Genomic DNA, 21,634 nt, shown 5'->3' on the forward strand with positions numbered 1-21,634 from the left:
TTTTCTCCCCCAATGTTTTATATAGCACGAACGTGACCCGAAGGTATTAGGTATGTGAGCGCTTTACATGCACACCAGTTGCATATCATAAGGACACATTCATTTTTGTTAGGCACAGGGAGATTAACTGATTTGCCCAGAATCACAGGATGTTGAGAGCCGTTGCCGAGACTCAAACCCGGTTCCTCAGATTTCAGGTCGTCCGCCCTAGCCATTAGGCCACATCCTCTCCCTAATTTGATTTACCTACTGCTATGCAAAACCTTACCCTCTCATGCAGCTTTCTTTCAAGATACTGGAGTCCATTCACCAGTGGCGGCTGATGACATTCAAAAGTGGTGCGGCGTAAAAGTTGGGTATGAGTTTTATGTAGCAACTTAACAAGCAACCTTAGCAAGCTTAATGGATGAACATTGCCGAGAAAAAAATGAAAAAAGATTGACAACTGGTGCATTTTAAAACAAATTAATTTAGTGATAAAACAAAGCTTATAAAGCAGTGGACATGTATAGCCTTAAATTATTAAACACATTAAAAACAGCCCCTTATCTTATTACATTATATATTCAACAGTTAATGTAATGTGCAATGCACGTTAAGTCACAATCTAAGTACAGGAGGGAAGCATAACCAACTCACCCCACACTGAAGGCGTATAGAGTATACCATGCGGTATAAGCAGATTTGACAGTAGAATACCAGATACTGTATGACAGTGCCATATTTATTAATGCATTATTTTCATACCTGAACTTACAAGAGGCAGAGTGTAGTTGCTTCAGCTAAATATTAAACCAAATAGTCCTGTGTCAGCAGTGCAATCGTGCATCAGCCTTTCCAGATTAGATCAAGTTCCCTCGTGTCATTGCGATTTTACGCTGATATTTCCAGGTTATGTAAACTGCGCCGGTGCTGGGGCAACTTTATACTGGGATTATCCTGCCTGGCAAGTTGACTGATACAAAAGCATTGTTTGCATTAGTTGGCCTGCCCTAATGTCAGTTGGAATGTACCCAAGCTTGCACCAGTGAAATATGTGTTCTTGTCCAATTCTGGTAAAATAGTCACTTCACAAGAAAGTATGTTATGCCCAAAAGCACAGGGCAGCCAGTTCAGCAGCGGACGTCTTTGATCGCATTTTACCAAAAACCCAAAACACACCTCACTGTACTTCCCCTATCAGAAACCCCCTTAAAGAGTAGGTCTCAGGAAACGAATGTGACCATGGGTCCACCCCGCATCCCTCTGTAAGAAATGCATGAGAGGTTGTGAATGATTCCTGTAGAAGCCCTGCAACATTTTAGGATATCTCAGTGAGTTATAGGCTTAACGCTGTAATAGCATGTGACTAGTTCAACTCACGAGAAGCCAGGGCCAACTCAGTCGTTCGTGCTGCTGAGTCGGATACTACTGCTAACTTGGCTGATAGTTGCACTTGTATACCATATAATTACAAAAATGTAAAACTGAGGTTGCAGGTGGTATACAGAAAACACATTTTATAATGAGGTGGACTGTGTCTCTTCTTCATGAGCATCCTACAATGACGTCATGAAACTAAAGAACTAATAGGATATGCAGCTGTCTGCCATGTGTTATAGTCCTATTCAAAACTGCTCAACTTTTTACTATTATTAAATCAATTCCTGGTTTAGGATCGCGTTGGGGGAAGCCTGTGACGAGGTGCATGAGCCCTGCTTTCTTTTATGTGGGTTTCAGCAATTTCCCCAGTGCAAATACAGGAGTGGAGGCAGGCGTTATAAACAGTTTTGCGTTAAAGCACTTACAGGGGTGCACCTGCCCACCATATACACTATTTCATAGTGAACCTCAACCCTATTTAGTAGGCAGTTCAGAACATCTATATGGAAGGTAAGCCATTGAACAAAAAGATGTGCTGCAAAGAAAAGTGTATCTGCTTTAAGTTCTTCGTGACAGAATAGTAGCCTGAGTCTGGTGCCCTCCTCGGCTTCCTGCGAAGACTTCTGGCTGAAGGTAGGGAGCTATTTACAAACACAGTAAAGAATGAATACCATTCATACATAAAATGTCAAGTCTCTAGTCAACTCCTGCGCTCCCCTTCACTGGTCGCCCATTATAACATCAGTGCTAGCTGTGACTGTGGTGTGGACATGGAATATGTGACAATATCCAGCCCCACTCCCTACACCATCCAACCGTGATATTCATATCTGGGGCAGGAAGCAAGTGGGTTCTTTGCAAGCAGGAATAAACGGGGGTCAAGGTGCCCAACGTAGGCGTAGCACAGCGTTTTTACGATGTTTGTGAAGGTGTACGGATATTTTCAAAACTTTAAGTTTACATTTTTGGGGGGGTTTTCCGTTTTGTATACATTCTTATATAAAGCTACCAAAATGATAGGAGAAAATTTAATCAAGCGCTTAGAAGCAAACAAACTTACAGGGTGATTTAAAAAGCTTCACAGCCACTGCAGGGAATGTTGTGTTTCTACTGTACCCACGGGTGGGGGGGGGGTGGAAATGGGATCATCGCGCCGCGGGTGGGGGAGGCGGGAGGGGTTTAATGGGGAGAAAAAAACAAGAAATAAAACTTACCGTCCGGCGCCATCTTCTGGATGGGTCCCGACTCCCGCCGTCCGGTCCTGACTCTTGCTGTGTTTTCCAGTTCTTGGCCGGCCGGCTGCAGCTCTCCTCGTCATCAGCCCTCCCTCGCCAATCACAACTTGTGAGGCGAATCTGAGAGCGCCCCACCCGGGCCATTTTCTCTATGTAGGCTGCTGCATGCAGCAGCCTACATAGAGAAAAGGGAGAGTGGGCGTTCCTGCTCGAGGGCAGAGGGGGAGTGGCTTGCCCATTGTTGTGCATACTGACGGTTTGGTCGGCCCTAGGGCCGACCAAACAGTCAGTATGCACTACAATGGGCAAGCCACTCCACCGCTGCCCTCGAGCAGGAACGCCCACCCCCAACCAGACACTTCTGCTTTCTCGCAGTGCGAGAAGGCCGAAACATAAATGGTAGTTATTACCATTTATGTTTCTGCCTTCTCGCACAGCGAGAAAGCAGCGGGGGCGGCGCCCAAATGCCCCTATGGAGGAGCCGCCACTGCTATTCACTTAAACAGGTTAAGTGGTTAAGATTGTTAAATGCTTAACTTAGATGTCATTGATGGCCACAGATTTCAACCTGACAGAAAACAATTGTTGTATTAATATTACCTAGAAAATGGGGGCCATTTTAGTTAACTATCTCCCACCTTACATTATCAGCCTGAGGAAGACTTAGAAAAATGTAATGCTATTGTAAAACAACTGGAAAATCCTTGAAATGGTAAAGGAACTTGGCTAAAAGAGTTCATGGCCCTAGTAAGGCAGTTGAAGCCCTAGTCAGTGCCTTAAAGGTACTTAGTAAAGGCTGAATTTGTAGGTTTCCCCTAACAATGAATCTTTGATAATCTGGTAGCTATATGTAATTCGAAAAAGGTACAAGAGTCCTCCCTGCAACTGTCCAGCTGACCTGCTGCACTGGTCCTGCCTGAGCCATGCTGGTCTCTGCTGGAGTGTGTTCCTGATCCCCAAGAGGTGCCTTCTCAGGTCCTGATCCATTTAAGCTCCTCCTTTGAAAAAAGGTGAAATTGATGGGCCTGATTCACAAAGGGCCTCTGCACTCATTGGAGAGACCCTGCAGCCGTGGGGGTGTCTCTGTACTCGGGGCGGAATCTCTTCAATGTGAACTCTCATTGTGGAGATTCTGCCCCAAGTGCAGAGACTTCCCATGGTGGCGGGGACTCCGCCACAAGTGTGGAGACCCTTAATGAATCAGGGCGACGAAGGTTTGGGCTCTTTGCCACCCCGAACTGGTTCATTTGCACAAAGGCTCTGCTGACTGTGATAAGCGTGAAGCTCTGGTGAATCTGACTATTCGAGCTACACGATCACCAGTGACAACTGGAAATGCCAGACCTGCACTTTGAGCTACAGCAATTACAGCCCGTGGTGGTCGCCAACACAAAGTACCAGCAATGTCAACTGCAATTCCCGACTGGATCTTCGCTCTACAGTGAATTCTGTCCACCACACCAGACCTACTTTTCGTGTTAAAGCGATGACCATCCGTGATGCCCCCCCTGCTCCTCGCTGACTGCTCCACCACGAATGGAACTCTTCACACCAGACTTTGAGAAGGTAAATTCTTCAGCGGGACTAACCTGGCCCTTGTATAATGCTGGCACTCGATCGGGATAGTCTGAACTTATGACTTTCCCCCAGTTTAGGATGACCAGAAGACCGCGAGTGGTGCTTTGTGCTTTAAGGCACTATACTTAGCTACATTTTGAACTTGCATATTTTCGATTCTACAGATTGGATTTTTTTGTTGCCCTGGACACATTTTATATATTAAAATGTACTCTATTTTGCTAATTTGGTTTGGGATTTTTCTTATATTGTGTATTCACCTTCTCACTTTCTTTCTGTTTGTACTTTAAACTTTGCCTCTAAATTAAGCCTGACTGCTTTTGGCCAAGCTACCTAAGGATTAAGCACAGGTTAATTTAGTGACTTGTGTGGTTCATCTCGACAAGGGTGGTGGTTGTTGTCTGAGTGGGGCTTCCACCCCAATTTCTTACAGTGACATTTAACCTGCAAAAATTCCATATTAATAAAGCCTCTTGACATTGCCACAAGCATAGAATCATGAGAAGACGATTCCAAACAGCTGGATATCCTAATTTCTGATCTAGTAATGTGTGGTCATACCAAAGTGTGTATGGATAATATTTTGGATAAAGTAGTGTCTGGAGGTAAACTATTGTTGCAACGGAAAAGTTCCCTGCAAGGTAATGGATTGCTAACCCTGCTCTGAGTGCCACCGCTGTGGTCATATCTGGATCCTTGATAACAACTTTTGGTCATGGGTGAACACAGATCATGATTGTGCACCATAACCTAGGCCAGTCTCATGGATTGCGGTCTTGCTTAGGTGAGAGGTGTGGCTCAGCGGCCAGAGTTGCTGACTCCAGAGTGCAGTGTTCACGGTTTGATTGCCGGCGTTAGCTCAGCTCAGCATCATGTGACTCTGAGCAATAGCTCACTTAATCTCCCTGATGGCCTCCAGTGCCTTGAAACCTTAAGGGGTGATATGTTCGCACTTAAGAAATATAGATTAGACTGTGAGGAGTGCCCAAAATGCAACCCACAAGTCGTATAAGGCTTCTGCATCAACTTGGAATTAGGCAGCATGAGCAGGGTGGTGGCAGCAGACGGTGTTCACAGAATAAGTGTGATTGTGAGGGACACAATTCATGAACATGTCTGGGTTCCACTATGGAAGAACCCGGACCTGCTGGAGGAGCATATGAAGATAGAGCAATGTCCAAGACAGATTTATGGATTGTTGCATTCCTGAGAGTTGGGTGGGACACAAACGGGAAGAAGGAAAAGGGAGAAGTAAAAGTGAGACTCCTTGTGCACTTCAGAAGGTCTCTTTGATTCTAAGAGAGGCCACAGGTCAAAGGGGCATGGACACAACAGATGGGCTGATAAGGGAAATATAAAGAGTAGAGCTGTGGGCCTTTGTAACCTTTTGATACACATATCACTGAGACTGACATCAAGGTGTGATCCTTTAGTTACTACTATGGCCTGTGCTTCAGGTGATCAGATTTGGAGACACTACTACTTTGACAGATTGCTCTCTGGAGAAAAAAAGCGCAACAGAGTAATGGATATTTCAAAGTGGGCAAACACAGAACCCAAACTTCAAAGACCTAGACACTAAATCACATTTGTGCCTTGAAATATGTTATAGAAAGAGTAGTGTGGGACTTCCAAATTGTCAAATTGAAGCTGCGCATCAATGTGGAGAAGCTCAGTGTTAGAACTGGGGGTCTCTAGTTGGCAGGGGTAGGTACCTTTGACCAAATTGGGACCCTTGCTTCTAATTCAGGGAAAGGGGATTTCACTATTGGATAACCCCTGCTCACCCGCTTGGTAGCTTGGCACGAGCAGACATGCTTATCTCAGAGGAAGTGTGTTGAGCATTTGTGAACAAATACAGTAATACAGTGAAAACACTACAGATGGTCACCAAACAGGTTTTATAAAAATAAGTATTCTTTATATAGACTTAACTCAAGACCACAAACGACAAAAATCCACAATACTGTAATCAAAATAGACTTAAAGATGGTAGAAGTCACTTAGTTCAAGTTGATGATAAATGCGACACACTTCTCACAAAAGTACCTGGATGCGTAACACAAAACAAACCAAACATTCGCAGGGATGGAGATGCATCGGTTCCTTGCTTGGGGAGACGATGCGTCGCGCCTCAATGCTTGCTCAGAGTAGGGGAGGCATCTTGGTCCGTACTGGAGAGGAGGTGATGCGTTGATTCTCATACTGCGTTCAGGTTATGATGCGACAGGATGGTGTCTAGATGCGAAGCGACAATCCAGTGCGATGTGATAAGATGGTGCCCTTGAGGCACCGACGTGAAGACGAAGCGTGCACCCCCAGCGCCGTGCGGCGAACTCTGTAACTTTGGAGCTGCGACAGGCCCTGCGACACGCTTCTCCGGTGATGCGTCGGGTAACAGCTTTGACGAAGGCACGCTTCTCTGGTGATGCGGCGGTGACCTCTGCGGCGGCGACACGCTTCTCCGGCGATGCGACGGCAACAGCTGCGACTGCGACACGCTTCTTCTCATTGAGTCGCCCTTTCAGCTCCCAGCAACACGCAGGCTTCTGCAGACAGAATTCCCAGCAAGGAAATTCAGAGGGGAGTCTTTTCTCTCTGAGACTTCAGCAGGAGGCAAGCACAAGTTCAAGCCCTTGGAGTACTACTCTGTAAGATGAGGAAAGTTCTTTGAAAGTTCCTTCTCCTCTCCTTGGCACTGAAGACACCACTGTAGGCCAACCCATCAACACAGCACACTGGCAGGGGGGGCAGTCTAACTCCTACAGCTTCCTTGGTTCTTCTCCTTGGCAGAGGTTCGTCTTGTTGTTCCAGAAGTGATCTAAAGTCTTGGGGTCTGGGTCCCCATATTTATACTACTAAATCCTTTGTCCTTTTAAGGCAGAGGGGCCTGTACCTAGTCCAAACCAGTTCTGTGCAGTCCTGGAGCACTTTGTTTACAGGACCCCTTCTTTTCTTTGGCAGGGTGGACCAGGGACATCAGACGCACCACAGGAGGTGGAGCCAACATTGTGGAAGGCAGGCACAGCCCTAGTCAGACCCAGGTGCGACTCCTCCCACCACTCAACATGCAGATAGGTCTATTCAGCCCTGTGCTGACTCACCCTGTCTCCTGGAATCCCCCAGCCCCTGTCACTTACAAAACCAGACACACAATACACAAGCTCGCAGAGGCAGGCTGGATGGTTAGGTAAGAAAATACCTACTTTCTAAAAGTGGTATATTCAAACACAGAATGTTAAATCCAACTTCACTAAAAGATGTATTTTATCATTCTGAGTTCAGGCATACTAAACTCAAATTTCTACAATGTTCCGTGGGTCAATTAGGATTATAAGGTGTTATAATCAAACTGCCCATTCAGGCCTATGGAGACTGGTAGCCTTGAAATAGTGAAAAACGAAAATGGCTGTAATTCACTATGAGGACATGCCACACACACCAAGGCATGTCCTAACATACTTACAATGCACCCGGCCCTTGGGCCTACCTTAGGTGTGTCTGATATGAAGACAAGGGGAGGTTTAGGAACTGGCAAGTGAATGCACTTACCAAGTCAGCATGGCAGTACTAGACTGCATACAGGCTCTGCAATGGCTGGCCTGAAACACACTTTACAGGCTGCTTCTGTGGGTGGCACAACCAGTGTTGCAAGCCCACCAGCAGCATTTGATTTACAAGCCCTGGGCACACATGGTGCACTATACTAGGGTCTGACCAGTAAATCAAATAACCCAATCATGGAGTCACTAATCAATACATCAATTTAACATAGGGAGCACTTGCACTGTGGCACTGAATAGCAGTGGCACAGTGCCCAAAGCATCTAAAACAGCAAAACATATAAAAAAACAGAGGAGGCAATCAGAAAAAATGGAAGGGAGACTTACGCCAATGGTACCAGATCTAACACTCAGCACAAGTTCTGTTTGCACCAGGACTGGAGACTAAGGGTCTGCAAGTGTCCCTGCTGGTTGAGGGGACATCACCCATAAGAATCAAGACCACTTGCCTTTGAGCCTGGAGCACCACTTTCTGCCTGATTCATGACCAAAGAACCCTGTAAGGAGCAGGAGATTGTCTAAAGGGAGCGAGTTCCAGTGGGGATCCTGTCAAATGGATCCCTGAAGCAGAGTGTGAGATTTGAGTCCACACTGAGACTGCTACACCGACCGAGAAGTCCACCTCTCTGCATTATACACAACACCTATATGCCAGGTGGGGCCCATTATGACGATTAAAAGCCATTGTCTTGATGCAACGCTGTGGGAAGAGGGCTGCAGTCCTGTGCTGCATTGCGACCTAAAGAGAGTTGCCACATGAGCTGTGGTTTAAAACCCCCAAATGCCAGGTGGGGGCCATAGGAATTAAAGAAATCTTAAGGGTCATTAACCTGGTGCAGTGCTGTGGCGAAGATAGTCCGCTGTACAGTACTAAGACCCAAAGAAGGACACCGCATTAAGTGTGTGGCTTATGACCCCCGTATGCCAGGAGGTGGCCATGGTGAATCTTGAGGGCCATCGCCCTAGTATAGCACAGCAGAAAAAAAATGGTCATCATCCTATTCTGTGTTATAACCTGAAGAGAGATGCTGCCTAAGCTGTGGTTTGTGACCACTGTATGTCAGGCTGTGGCTTTAGGAAATCTTATAGACCATTGCCCTGGTGCATGGCTGTGGTGAAGAAATGGGACAGACAAGTGATATAATACAATGTTGATTTTATTGTGTAACATGAAAAGTGGATTACACAGTGCATCTAACATTTTCTACGAGCCTATGTTTGACTGTATGCAAATGTTTTTCGTTCGTTGTACATCGGCATAAGCGATGTTTATGCCGTCTTAACTGCTGGACTGTGGGAGTTGTAGTGTTAAGGATTGGAGGGCGGGGTGCTTTAAGTCAGAAATCAGTTTCAGGTGGTAACATTAAACCGATGGCCAAATGGGCGGGATGAGAACACCAGGAGAGAGTTTAAATACGAAGGGTGAACAAAAACGTTAGTCCTTCCTTGAAAAGAAAGATGAGGATGTTTTATTTTCGGCAGGTACGTTAAGTAGAGTTGTTTTGAATGTGGTAGTTTTCCAAAAGCGTAAGAGGGGATTAACTGTGAACATCAAGATTCCGGATGATTTCTGGGCATTTAAGATTTGGAGGTGAAATGTTTAAAACAAATAGAGGGTTGCAGGAGCGCAGCATATTGTGAAGTTTAGGAATGCTTAAAGGAGGTGCATATCTAGGTGCAGGCAGCGCGTGTGAGTAGAGAGAGCAATATATCGGAGTAAAACCTGTTAAAAATTAAAAATAGCTTGGGTGGTGAAAAGCTTGTATGGAAAAGGGTTGTGTTTCGTGGAAAGATGTATTTCAAGGGGAGTCAATGATAGAATAATGAGTTGGCTTTCACAAAGAACTGCACGTTTGATAACGAGAGGTGCCAGAGGTTTCTTAGTTAAAGCAGCGGACCGCATCATACAGAGTGTTGGCACTATGAGCACAGTAATTTGGGAATTATAAGCTTGGGCTCAGCGAATTTTATTCAGTCGAAATAATTGGCATGGAGCATTGTGTATTAGAAAATGTTTTTGCAACTAACATGTGTTTTCATTGTTACTTGTAGTGACCCCTGACGAAGGGCCTCAGTAGCCCGAAATGCATTGGGTTTTTCAATAAAAACTGCCTTTGGATGAATAAAATGCATCAGTACGTGTTATTTCAAAGAGGTCCGGATGGGCACATGAATAGCATAAGAAACCTGGAAAATTGGCATTATACCGCACCTGTGGATTAAACGGGAGTCGTGAGTTAAGATTGTTCAAGCGAGTGATGACATGTTTTCAAAAAATACGAATAATTGGTGTTCATATTAACAAAGGATCAAAGGTTCACAGCGCTGTGCCTTTGGATTGGGGCGTATGTCGCCCCATACTGTTGGTTTTGATCATTTCAAGCGCCAAATGGGCAAGGCGCTTTTCCAAGGAGCACGCAACCACGTTCACAAGGATTATTTACGGATTACAATTTCAATAGGTGTGCATTCCCGTTCAAAAATATTTGTGGTGAAGATAGGGCCATTATCCTGTACAGACCAGAAGAAGGGCGCCACCTTAAGTGCATGGCTTTAGACTCCTATATGGCAGGAGGGTACAACAGTGAATCTTGAGGGACTTCACATCTGTTGAAATGAAGAGAGGGCCATCACCCTAGGCAAAATTGTGACCTGAATAGGGATGTCTGTTTGAGTGCTGAGAGTGTAACTATCTCTATGCCAAGTGGACCTGCGGATCATTACCCATGAACCATATGCCACAGGGAGTTTGGAGCTGCTCCTGTGTCATTGGAACTCGCTTAGCACCCCAGCTCTGGTATCGGAGACAAGTATTGCTTACTGTGACAATGAAGGAGAGTCTTGGTGGTCAAGACCCTGTGATGATCGCGATGAGACTACTGCTCTTCACTGGCACCAAATGAAGTTGACTTTGACCCAGGATTGATGAACGTTCCCATTCCTTCTGCTTCATCACCAGCAAGAGCAGGTAGGACTGCACCAGCTGCTCTGACTGAAATGCTGAGGGCGCTGGGACACTTTTGACCATAAATAGCCACTATGGGATTTCTAAGGCTTGTATTCTCTTTTGGAGCCTATCCTGGAAGTTTCTGCAAGTGAATGTGGAATAACCCAGCCTGTAGCTAAAAGAGTAGGACACTGGTGCCTGCAGGTACTGTGCTTTAATGCAGAGCTTAAGAAGAGTATTGCACTTTATGTGTGTATGAACACTACTTTTAAAAAAAGCAAGTATTCAAACAAAAAATCAAATATCGTGGTTGCTGAACATATGTTGAGTTGTGAGTCTGTGTTTGCCCTACACCTAGCTCCTCTCCTAGAAGCCTGGGACTGCTTGACTCACGCTACCTCTGTGGGTCTGGTGCAGAAGGGGGACTTGGTCTAGTTACTCAGAGCGCATAGTAGGCAGGGCCACAGAACATCAGGAGCAAAAGTCCTTAACCACCACAGTTGGGCCCAGTAGCCCCTGCTTGCCCTGTGGCCCACTGAAAGGAGTTCTGACAGCCACAATTGGATCAAACTACAAATCTAAATTACCTTTCAAACAGGGTACTAAGTGCTAGAAATGTGGGTCATCTTCATATCTGACTAATTTTCAATATTGTCCTACTTCTGGGTAAGTGTATAAGAAATTTGGGAGGATGGGCCCTTTTACTAAAGTTTGCAGCAGAGGGAAAGGGTGGAAGTTAGGTTCCTTACAGAGGAGGAGGTTAAAGATGAATGCAAGGACAATAATCATAGTTTGAATGATTTAGTGTGTGTAGCTGTTCTAGAATGTGTTGACATTCAGAAAACTGATAGGAAATGTGATGATCCTTGCATCCATTAAAGGTAAACCTACAGAACTGGAGGTGGATTCAGATGCTAGGATAATTTGATAATAATGAAGGGGCATATTATCAAGAAACGGTGTTAAAATTATCGTCGCTTTAGCGGTAGAAAACTGTCTCTAACGCGGCGATAATGGGCTTGATAATATGCCCTTGGGAATTCCCATAGAAGCCCATGTTCTGGTGTCAACATGGGCTTGTATTGGAATTCTCTGCGACATATTATCAAGCCCATTATCGCCGCTTTAGCGGCAGTTTTCTGCAGCTAAAGCTGCGATAATTTTAACGCCGTGCCTGATAATATGCCCGAACATTGTTATTACCCCCTGATGTCACCACTGTTTTATAGGAGGGGAGTAAGATTGATCTATTGGGTTATTTCTGGGCACTTGTAGAAGTTTAAAGAGTGTTGAATTACATGAAACTCTTATGTAGTATATATAGACCTGAAAGTTCTATGTTAGTGACATCAGGTTGACTTAAAAATGGTCCTGCTACCAGTGAAGAGTCAGCAAGTCTCAATTGTTGAAGGTGACAAAATTGAGCAATGGTGCAGTATGTATAAAGGAGTGTTCAATGAGAAATTAGATCAAATTAAGGGCTATGAGCATGAGATAGAGGTTAAAAAACAATCATTTTCCATTCCGGCACAATGTACCATACACTGTAAAAAGTGACCTAGATAAGCAGATCACAGACATGTTAAAGCAAAGTTGCAAAGAACCCATTGATGCCACATTTTGGTTATATCTATAAGACATGGCACACAAGTATTTGGGTGGCTTATCGAGGCAATATGGGTTGACAGGTTTCCTCTATGGAAAATTGAAGCTGTATTATTCGTAGTTGAGCAGTCTAAATAGTACACCAAGTTAGAGCTCAAGGCAGCACACCAATCAATTGTGCTACAGCATAGGTCCAGACACTACATATCGCTTTTATCATTCCCAAGGTCCCTTTTCAGTTTGGCCACCGGCCTTTTGGTTTGGCATGAGCAGCATTGACTTTCCAAAAAGTAATTTTTGGGATGCTCAAAGATGTTGGCAATGTTGTCATTTTCCAAGATGACATACTGATTTTTGTGAACAACTTGCAACAGCAATGATGGGTCAGTTTTAAAGATCCTGAAAATACTTCTGGAGCAGGGTGTGGCTTGCGTTTAGGACCGATAAGGTAGGGTACTTTTTCCATGTTTTGACTGTGTCATATCCATAGTTTATTTGATGGCATTGTGAAGGCATCACCACCTCTTTTACCTGTGGATAAGGATAATGTACTCTCTTTTCTTGACATGTGCATGTTTTATTCTAAATATATGAAAGGTTTTGCAAATTGAAAGACGTTTTTAGACATATACTGAAGAAAAATGCCTTATTTGTGTGGAACATGAGATGCAACAAGGCTTTTAAAAAATTAAAGAGACTGATCTCTTATGCTGGCACTTTACAACTCTTTGTGAAGGATGCACTAATAACTTCCTGTTGTAGACAGTGCAAATGGTCTACAACAAGTGGAAGAATTTAAGGAATTTAGGACAGGATTTGCATCTAGGACACTTAGACCTCAAGAACACAGATATTCAGTTATTGAAAGGGAAATGTTGGCTTATGTTTGGGAAGTGGAAAATTGTAATCTTCAGGGGTTTGTCATTAGTCCTCAAGTCTGATTACCACCCATTAATTGATAGTTTGTCAACTAATAACTTGTCAAGAAATCCGCCACACATTTAGCCAGATTGGCAACCAAATTGTTAGAGTTCAAGTTCAAAATTGAATACATTCCAGATAAATAGAACTTAAGGGTTAATTGTCTATCTAAGGGGCATATTATCAAGCATGGCGTTAGAATTATCGCCGCTTTAGCGGCAGAAAACTGCCGCTAAAGCGCCGATAATGGGCTTGACAATATGCCGCAGAGAATTCCAATAGAAGCCCATGTTGACACCAGAACATGGGTTTCAATGGGAATTCTTAAGGGCATATTATCAAGCCCATTATCGCCGCTTTAGCTGCAGTTTTCTGCCGCTAAAACGGCGATAATCCTAGCACCCGTTTCTTGATAATATGCCCCCAAAGTTACCTGTTGTGGAGGATAAGAAGAATGTGGTGGAGGACATTAAATAATGTATCATTGCTGTTTTGGGAATGGTTCTGGTATATGTGTAAGTGAGAATGAATAGTAGGAGGAGATCAATAAAGATGGCATTATGCAGGAGGTTTTAAAAATGTTTTGCCATTAGCTGAGAGGGAAAGCATTACAAGCTAAACTGCATCCATTCTTGAATATTGCAAATGAGTTGTCAGAGGAAAACAGTTTTATATTTTGGTATGAAAAGTTGATTCCCCCGATAGGTCTGCAAGAAACCTTTTTGAATACTACACATGTGTATTAGTTTCACTAAAAGGAGGATAAATTCTGAATTTTGGTGGCCCTTTATTGATGGGGATGTAGAAAGGGAAGGTTGTGTGTGTGCCCAGTGTACTTGCAATGACTAATGGTTAACAACAGATTCTTCTCTAGAATTACCTGTTTTCTGTCTTGATCGTACTTGGCAGAATATTTATATTTCTTAGTTCTTTTACAGATTCTTCCAGTTCACTTGCATTACATTATTGTGATGATAGATCACTTGACTCATTTGGTAGAAGTTAGGTTTGTGTGTGAGCCTACAATTGGGGAGCAGAAGTTGTGTAGTTTTTATGGGGCATGTCTGTCAAAAAAGAGGTGCCTGACATCATTTTTACTGATAACGGGGTTCAGTTTACCTCTCAAATTATGTGCAAATTAAGTGCTGTTTTATTACAAATCTCAAATCATCATTGCATCACTCTGAAAGCAATGAAGTGGTGGAGAGTTTAATAGTGTGCTGGTTAAATGCATGCAAAGAGGCACCCTTGCATCAGAGCAAGACAGATGTATCAAACCACTCCCCATGTGTTCCCAGGGAAGACTTCAGTAAAATGAATGCCTGGGAGAGCGGTGAGCTCAGAGACTCCCCATTTTGGATAGTGTCAAGAAGAGATATCAGCAGGTATGCCCACAAATTGTGGAATGAGACTAGGACAAAGGCAGATTATAAGTCCAGAAGAGCGTGTGAGGTGTGTGGAGGCAAGACCAATTGTTTTCCAAGTAAGCGACTGGGCTAGGCTCCAGGAACCAATTCCTCTGAAAAAGGGGTTGTCAAAGTTCTAGAAATCCATACAAGTGCGGGATGTGTGTGGAAATGCAATTATGATTAAGAATGATCTGTGGTGGCATGCTAGCAGGTTGGTAAGAACTGATAAAGGTTCTCTCCAAAACAGTTGGGACTGAAAAAGGATGTGCATTTTAATGAAGGCATCAAATGTAACGAAAATGCAGGTGGATGATGAACATCTCAATGTGAGTGTGGCAGCCACTGCAATGGGAGAGTTCAAAAAGAGATTTATGGAGTGATGGAACTATTTATACAGAGTGTTATTGTTTCAATTATGCTTCACCTGAACACTTTTCAACTTCTATCTTCCATTGTTGTACTATTGTTACGTATATGTGTAATTTTGTTTTTGTTGTTTACTTTTCATGTAAAGGGGAGAGTTGCATTGACTTTAATGATATGCAATGTCACTCATCCAAGAACACTCTGACATCAACACAGAAACTCTAGTAAATGAATTATAGTTTGTACGGGCCATGGGAGAGGACATGTGTTTCTTTTGCCTTTACATAACTACCTAGGGACTTCCCCACCAGAGGTCCTATGCAATTAGAGCATGAAGAGGCCCTACTTTCTCCCAGAAGAGATAAATGGGAGGGGGGATTAACTTAGGGGCGTCTGGTGGATTTTCAAAGTGGTGGGGTAAAAATGTTATAGCCGAGTATAATGAGCAAGCAAAGCGAGGCTGAAGTGCAAAAGGAGGGTGCAGGCAAAAATTCTTCCCTGCAAGAAAAGTTTGAAAAAAATGGCTTCAAATGGTGGATTTTACACCACATATTAACTGCAAATTGTTGAAAAAAGGGGTTCTAAATATAGCATTTTAAAGCGCAATTGTGAAGAAAACATTAGAAACAACCCAAAAATGTGCCCAATCCAGCCCGCATTTGCTGTTGATTCCCCCATCGTTGCTTGCTCTGCTGAACTCCTTGCACAGATCCTCTCCTCCCCCAACTCTGATTTTCACCTTTTTTGGTGCAGTTTTATACAGGGGCAGTTCCTGCCTTTGAGTGTAGGGGCGTTGCCCAACTCATATTTTGGCCCCCCTTTTCTGTGAATAGAAATGTTATTTATTTTTTAAAACACATTGCATCATGCATGCATTCATTTTCATGTGCCTGCAGCATTCATCTGTGGGCATCAGCGGCTGTGAAATGTGTGGGGTTTCAGTTTTTCAATAGACACCACACACAGTAGTATACTGGAGCAAGCAAGCGCACGGCACCTAGGCCCAAAGTGCGCTTGTCAGGTTGGACGGCTACCTGTCTAATGCCAACCCGACATGCACACTAAAGGCCTCCCTCCACCTGCACATGAAGGACAGGGTGTTTTTCAAAGCCGCAACCCCCAGTCTCCTAATGGCGGTGAGCTTTCCTGCTCAAGCCAATCCTGGTGCTGCTCTCATGCTGAGAAACAGCAAGGGAGCAGCGTGCGGATTGGCAGCCAGACACGGTTGCTAGGTCTAGTCTAGCCCTCTGGTGCAGACATAATGGCACCACAGGGGTACGATACTCTTCCCAGAGCATGACTAATCACTGTAATGGCTTATTGTGAAGCTATGCAGTGATTGGCCATTCCTGCCGCTGCTGGGCGGGGCTGCTCAGCCAGTGTCTCTCCCCCCTCTTTGTCTGCCGAACGTCGTTTGCACAAGGGTGCCAGACAGAGACCATACTGAGTAGACCACACCTTGAGACCTCTATTGTGGCCAGGCTCGAGTCGTATTTTTGTCTTGACTACGTCCGAGCCTTGTGTGACTGTGATCATCAATAAAGCGCAGATCCGAATGATCCCCTTATGAAGTGGAGTTCATGAGTGATTCAGGTGAGCTGGGTGCATTATATGAATGTACGGTCGTCCAGCTGTGTAAAAAATGGTGTATGCGTTACTGTTTGGTCCCTGCTGCGAAGCCTCATATGCATGTATACAGAGCAAGAACTTAATGCCAAGAAAAACAGTTGCAAACCCCACAGTGAACTTATTTATCAATACACCTGCCGTTGTCTTATTTTAATACTCACTGTAAAAACTGTGGAGCAAAGCAGAGGTGGGAGGGACTAACCCCTCGAACCCACTACTAACCAGGGGGCACCCACAAGTTCATCCCAAAAACACTCAATACCGGCACCTTGACTAGGACTCAAATTGCACCGAAATCACGCCCAGAAACTAGGCCCAAAACCCCACTTCCTACAAAGTTCTTCAAATAACTTGCAAGCAAAAATAGCATATCTCAGCTCCTCGCATATCAAGCCAGATCCACTCACAACCAGCAGGAACACCCTCAAATTTCAGTTCAAAAACGTGCAAAATCGATCTGATAGGCCCCAATACACACATTTTCGCATTTACAAACTTGGCCAAAAACAACCCTTTCCGTGGATTGATTTGATCCAAACTACTCACTCACAATGAAGACATTCCCAGCTATCATGGAAGCAGGACTTTTTCAACCACTTCCACTTTATCGATGCTCTTGAAACTCACAGGCACACAAGTCCCACTTTTCCCCAACTCCCTCCAGTAGCCCCATCCCGATGGCGACTTTCATCCCAAACACACCCTAACCCCTTCAATTCAAACCAAGCCAAATTAAGCAAAAAACGCACCAAAAAAGACCAACCAACTCTAAACCAAGCCAACACCTATATGGACAAAAGGAACAAGGGCCCTGAGCTGTAAAACCCAAGAACTAATCCCTAAAAACTAGCACGAAGACCTAAAAACTAGCCCTAAACCCTAAAACAACACACAATCAGCAAAAGGGGCACATTGAACATACTTAACTTGGGAAATGACTGTGAGCAGTCTGACCCACCTAAAAAATGAAATCAAATCAAATGTTATTCATAAGGGGTGGGTGTCCATCATGTTTCCAGACCATTTGCTTCTAAACATGTATTATAAGCAGTGAATGGGAATTTTGCACCAGACCGCTTGCACCCAATGTCGCGCACTTCCCTTGATGAGAATGCCTGTGGTGGTCCAAGTTTCCTCTCTGCTTCCCTTGAAGTAATGAGAAGGGGTAGTGAAGTGAGTGCTCCAGATGCATACAGGAGAATGTTATAAAGAAAAACCTCTTCTCGCATTGTGATATAATACACAACAAATGTATAAGGAATGCTTTCCATTGCGTAGGGAATTGCCAAAACTAAGCAAAGTGGTCTCCAATTAGAGAACCTTTTGTGGAGCTCCTTCCAAGAGTGACAATTCATTAAAAGTACAACTCAGCAAATTAGGAACCTCCAGCAAGAAATATCCTGTTAGTTTTAAAGGTGAATACTGGCCATGCAGAAAAGGGCATTGTAAAGGTACAGTGATGGATTCATTAGTTCTTGTGCAAGAAACCCCTATCACGCCCTTGCCTGTTTCGTGGCAGAGCCATTTAAATTTCAATCCTCTACCATAATAAGTGTGAAGGAAATGTTGTCGAGAAACGCTATGCTAAAGGAACACATGCAAATGCCGGAGCACGCTTTTTTCATTATGCTTCCATGAAAAAGGAGTATAACAAAAACCATGTCTCAACAGGTACTGTTTATAAGACCGTTAAATAAAACATGCACATTAAATTGCAACACGGAAAGCGAAGAGAGACTCAAGGTTTGGTGAGTGATGCACGAAGCAATGCTCAGGGAAAAATAATACAAAGAACAGTATCAGCACGGCTTACAATAAATGTGGCCGTAACCCGAAAGAACTTGTGCACATGAGTGCTCGTGCGACATACGGTGAGGTCCCAGCGCAAACCTTGACGCAACTCTACTGTTCACGAAATTGTCTATCCCTTGTAAAACAATTCATGAAAAGAAATCTATTGTGAACAAAAAGTATCTCAACTGGGTTTACGGGTGAACTCCTGTTGGTTAATTCCAGTTCCTTGAAAAAGGCAGCATAGCAGCCCAACAAAATGCATTTTATGTTCTTCAGTTTGATTAAATGCCATCATTTTCATTTAATTTAATTGAAATATGGCACACCGCGGACCAGATGCAAGCATGTCTGTCATTATTTATTTATCTGTCATATGAGTAATATGCCTGTATTTTGTTTCTTAGCCGTGCCCACTCACCACATCCCCCTGCGTACAGCATCACAGTTCCCATACGTTTTTTTAATGCACTTCGACCAAAAGTGTGATCATTCCAAATAAAGGGTATGCCCCCTTATGGAGTGGAGTCGAGTGAGTGAATCAGGTGAGCTGGGTGCCTGTCTCATTATATGAATGTATGTCCCTGCCATTTAATCGAGTTAACATTAACACATTAAACACATAGAGCAATGCGCAGGTAGCGCTGTACGTTACAATCAGCAAAAGGGGCGCACTGAACATCAGTTAACTTGGCAAACGAAAAGACTGAAAATAAAACCGAAATGGAATTGAGAGGACGAAGCTTGGCTGAAATATTAACAAACTTGGGGACATATCATCAAGGGCCTTATCTAAAGCGGAGATAATGTTTACGCCCCATTAACAAGAGGGTGCTAACATGCATAATCGCATGTTAGCACCCTTTTTCCCTACGCCTCCCTTTGCATCTCTAATGAGAAGCAAAGTGGGCTTTCCTTCCCAAAATAACTGGAGAAATGTCGCTAACCGACATTTCTCCAATTATCAATGGGCACGCTAACAAGCATAGCGATAAGAAAAGTAGAGCTAACCGCGGTTATCGCTATTTTCCTTACGCCTGCTTTTGGTTTGACTTAGCCATGATATCCAATGGAAGGTGGATATCATGGTTAAGTATGCCCTGCCCTATCAACAACGTAGCGCCAAACTTTGTGCGATTATCACTGGAATCCCAGCGATAATTGCACATTTGGCAGCTAACTCTGTTATTTTTATCGCTCTAGAGATAAGCATTGCTGATAGCGCGCTATCTCTGCGATAAAAACAAGCGATAGCCGGCGATAATTATCCTAGAGCTAAGTGCACTTAGCGATAATTATCGCCGGTTGTTGATGATATGCCCCTGAAACAGACCGCCAGCTCGCCCCGCCATTCACCCCGAGACAAGATGGACATGAAGAAGAGGCTCAACCTGGAGCTGAGGAACAGGAAGCCCGGGGAGGTTAAAGAGCTGGTGTTGGACAACTGCCGGTCAGATGACGGAAAGATCACAGGGCTCACCCTGGAGTTTGAGAACTTGGAGTTCCTCAGCATGATTAACATTAACCTGGTGTCCGTGGCGAACCTTCCCAAACTGCCAAAGCTGCGGAAGTTGGAGCTAAGCGATAACAGGATCTCCGGGGGTCTGGAAGTCTTGGCAGAGCAGACGCCATGTCTCACACACTTAAACCTGAGTGGCAACAAAATCAAGGACATCAATACATTGGAGCCTCTGAAAAAACTGCCCAGGCTGGACAGCTTGGACTCTTCAACTGTGAAGTGACCATGCTGAACAGCTACATGGAGAGCTTGTTCGACCTGCTCCTAGCGCTCACATTCCTTGATGGCTTTGATGCCGATGACCAGGAAGCCCCCGATTCCGACCCGGAAGGAGATGGCGTGGATGATGACCTGGACGAGAATGGAGCAGAGGGTGAAGAGGAGGGAGAAGAGGATGAAGACGAGTTGGATGAAGAAGTTATTGATGAGGAGGACGAAGATGATGACTTGGACGGGGAGGAGGAAGAGGACAAGGATGAAGACGAAGATGATGATGAGGAAGATACTCCCCAAGGTGAGAAGAGGAAACGGTAGCCTGCAGACGAAGGAGATGACCCAGAGGACGAGGAGGATGATGAGGACGACGAGGAGGACAATTAATAATGCGCCTCTAGGAAGATTTCCATCTTATTACATGGTGATCCTGTCACATGCATCAGTTTTTCTTCCCTCAGAATTCTAGGTATACAGATGAATGCCCCAATCAACCTATGACGTGTAAATAAATCTTTCTAATTTACAAAAATTTCGATAGTGAGTAATTGTAACCAGCACTTATGCCATCACTAAAACTAGGGATAATTTCAAAGAAATACCTTTTCCACCTAAAATTATTTGAATTTTTCAAATGCACCGTAGTATGCATTAACTTGGCTTCACATGTAATTTACGTATTTAGTTGACTCTACTAAATTATGTTATATTTTTCTTTTCAGCATCTAGTAAAGCCTGACAAACGTTATCTAATTTTTAGGCAAAGAACAAGAGGGTATAGAACCCAACCTCCTCTGCTGCTCTTGCACCCCTACAGCACAAAACCTTCAATGTTTAAGGTAAGGAAACTGATGCTATATTTTTTGTACATGGGAGTTAAGGGCTATGTATGTAGTTTACATGGTGGGTGAGGTGGGTGCACATCAGTATTAGTTTAAGGCATGAAACTGTGTAATCAATATTAAAAGATAGATTTGAATGTAGGGAGTTCCATTGAAGACAATAAATTGGCTCACTGATTATAATGGCCTGATTAAGCCTTCTGCTCCAACATTCCAATGTTTACCTCTGTTTCTACCTTTTTAACTTAAAGGATTACCCTCAGTGGATATAATGTAATAATAGCTTTACAGCCCAGCTGCCTCTGGCTATATCGGTTTGCATAGGCCCTCACCTGTGGCTCAAGATATATTTCTGCTTCAGGGCCTTCAGCAACCAGTATGGCACGCCGAGGCAGCAGGCTGTAAGGCTGTAACAGTCATGTTGTGCAAAGGGGAGCTGTTCCAGATATATTGCGACAATGCATGTGATATGCATTTTTACAGAAATATGTTATTGGTTTGCACCAAACCATATACATTTTACTTTGATTATTGACAGGTAACTTTAATATTGGTAAGCCACCATGAATACAGTAGAGCAGCTACTTGAAAAGCCATTCATTGGACCGAGACATGACATGAACCTAATTGTCAAACAGTTAGGACCTAACCGCC

At 43.9% G+C, this 21,634-nt stretch overlaps 1 pseudogene; it reads left to right on the forward strand.

The window, feature by feature from the left end:
* Window positions 1-19,764: 19,764 nt before the first annotated feature.
* On the forward strand, window positions 19,765-20,525 carry LOC146816762 (acidic leucine-rich nuclear phosphoprotein 32 family member D-like; annotated as a pseudogene).
* The last annotated feature ends 1,109 nt before the right edge of the window (window positions 20,526-21,634 follow it).

This window comes from Triturus cristatus, chromosome 6, assembly GCF_964204655.1.
Source record: "Triturus cristatus chromosome 6, aTriCri1.1, whole genome shotgun sequence".
Classification (NCBI taxonomy): domain Eukaryota; kingdom Metazoa; phylum Chordata; class Amphibia; order Caudata; family Salamandridae; genus Triturus; species Triturus cristatus.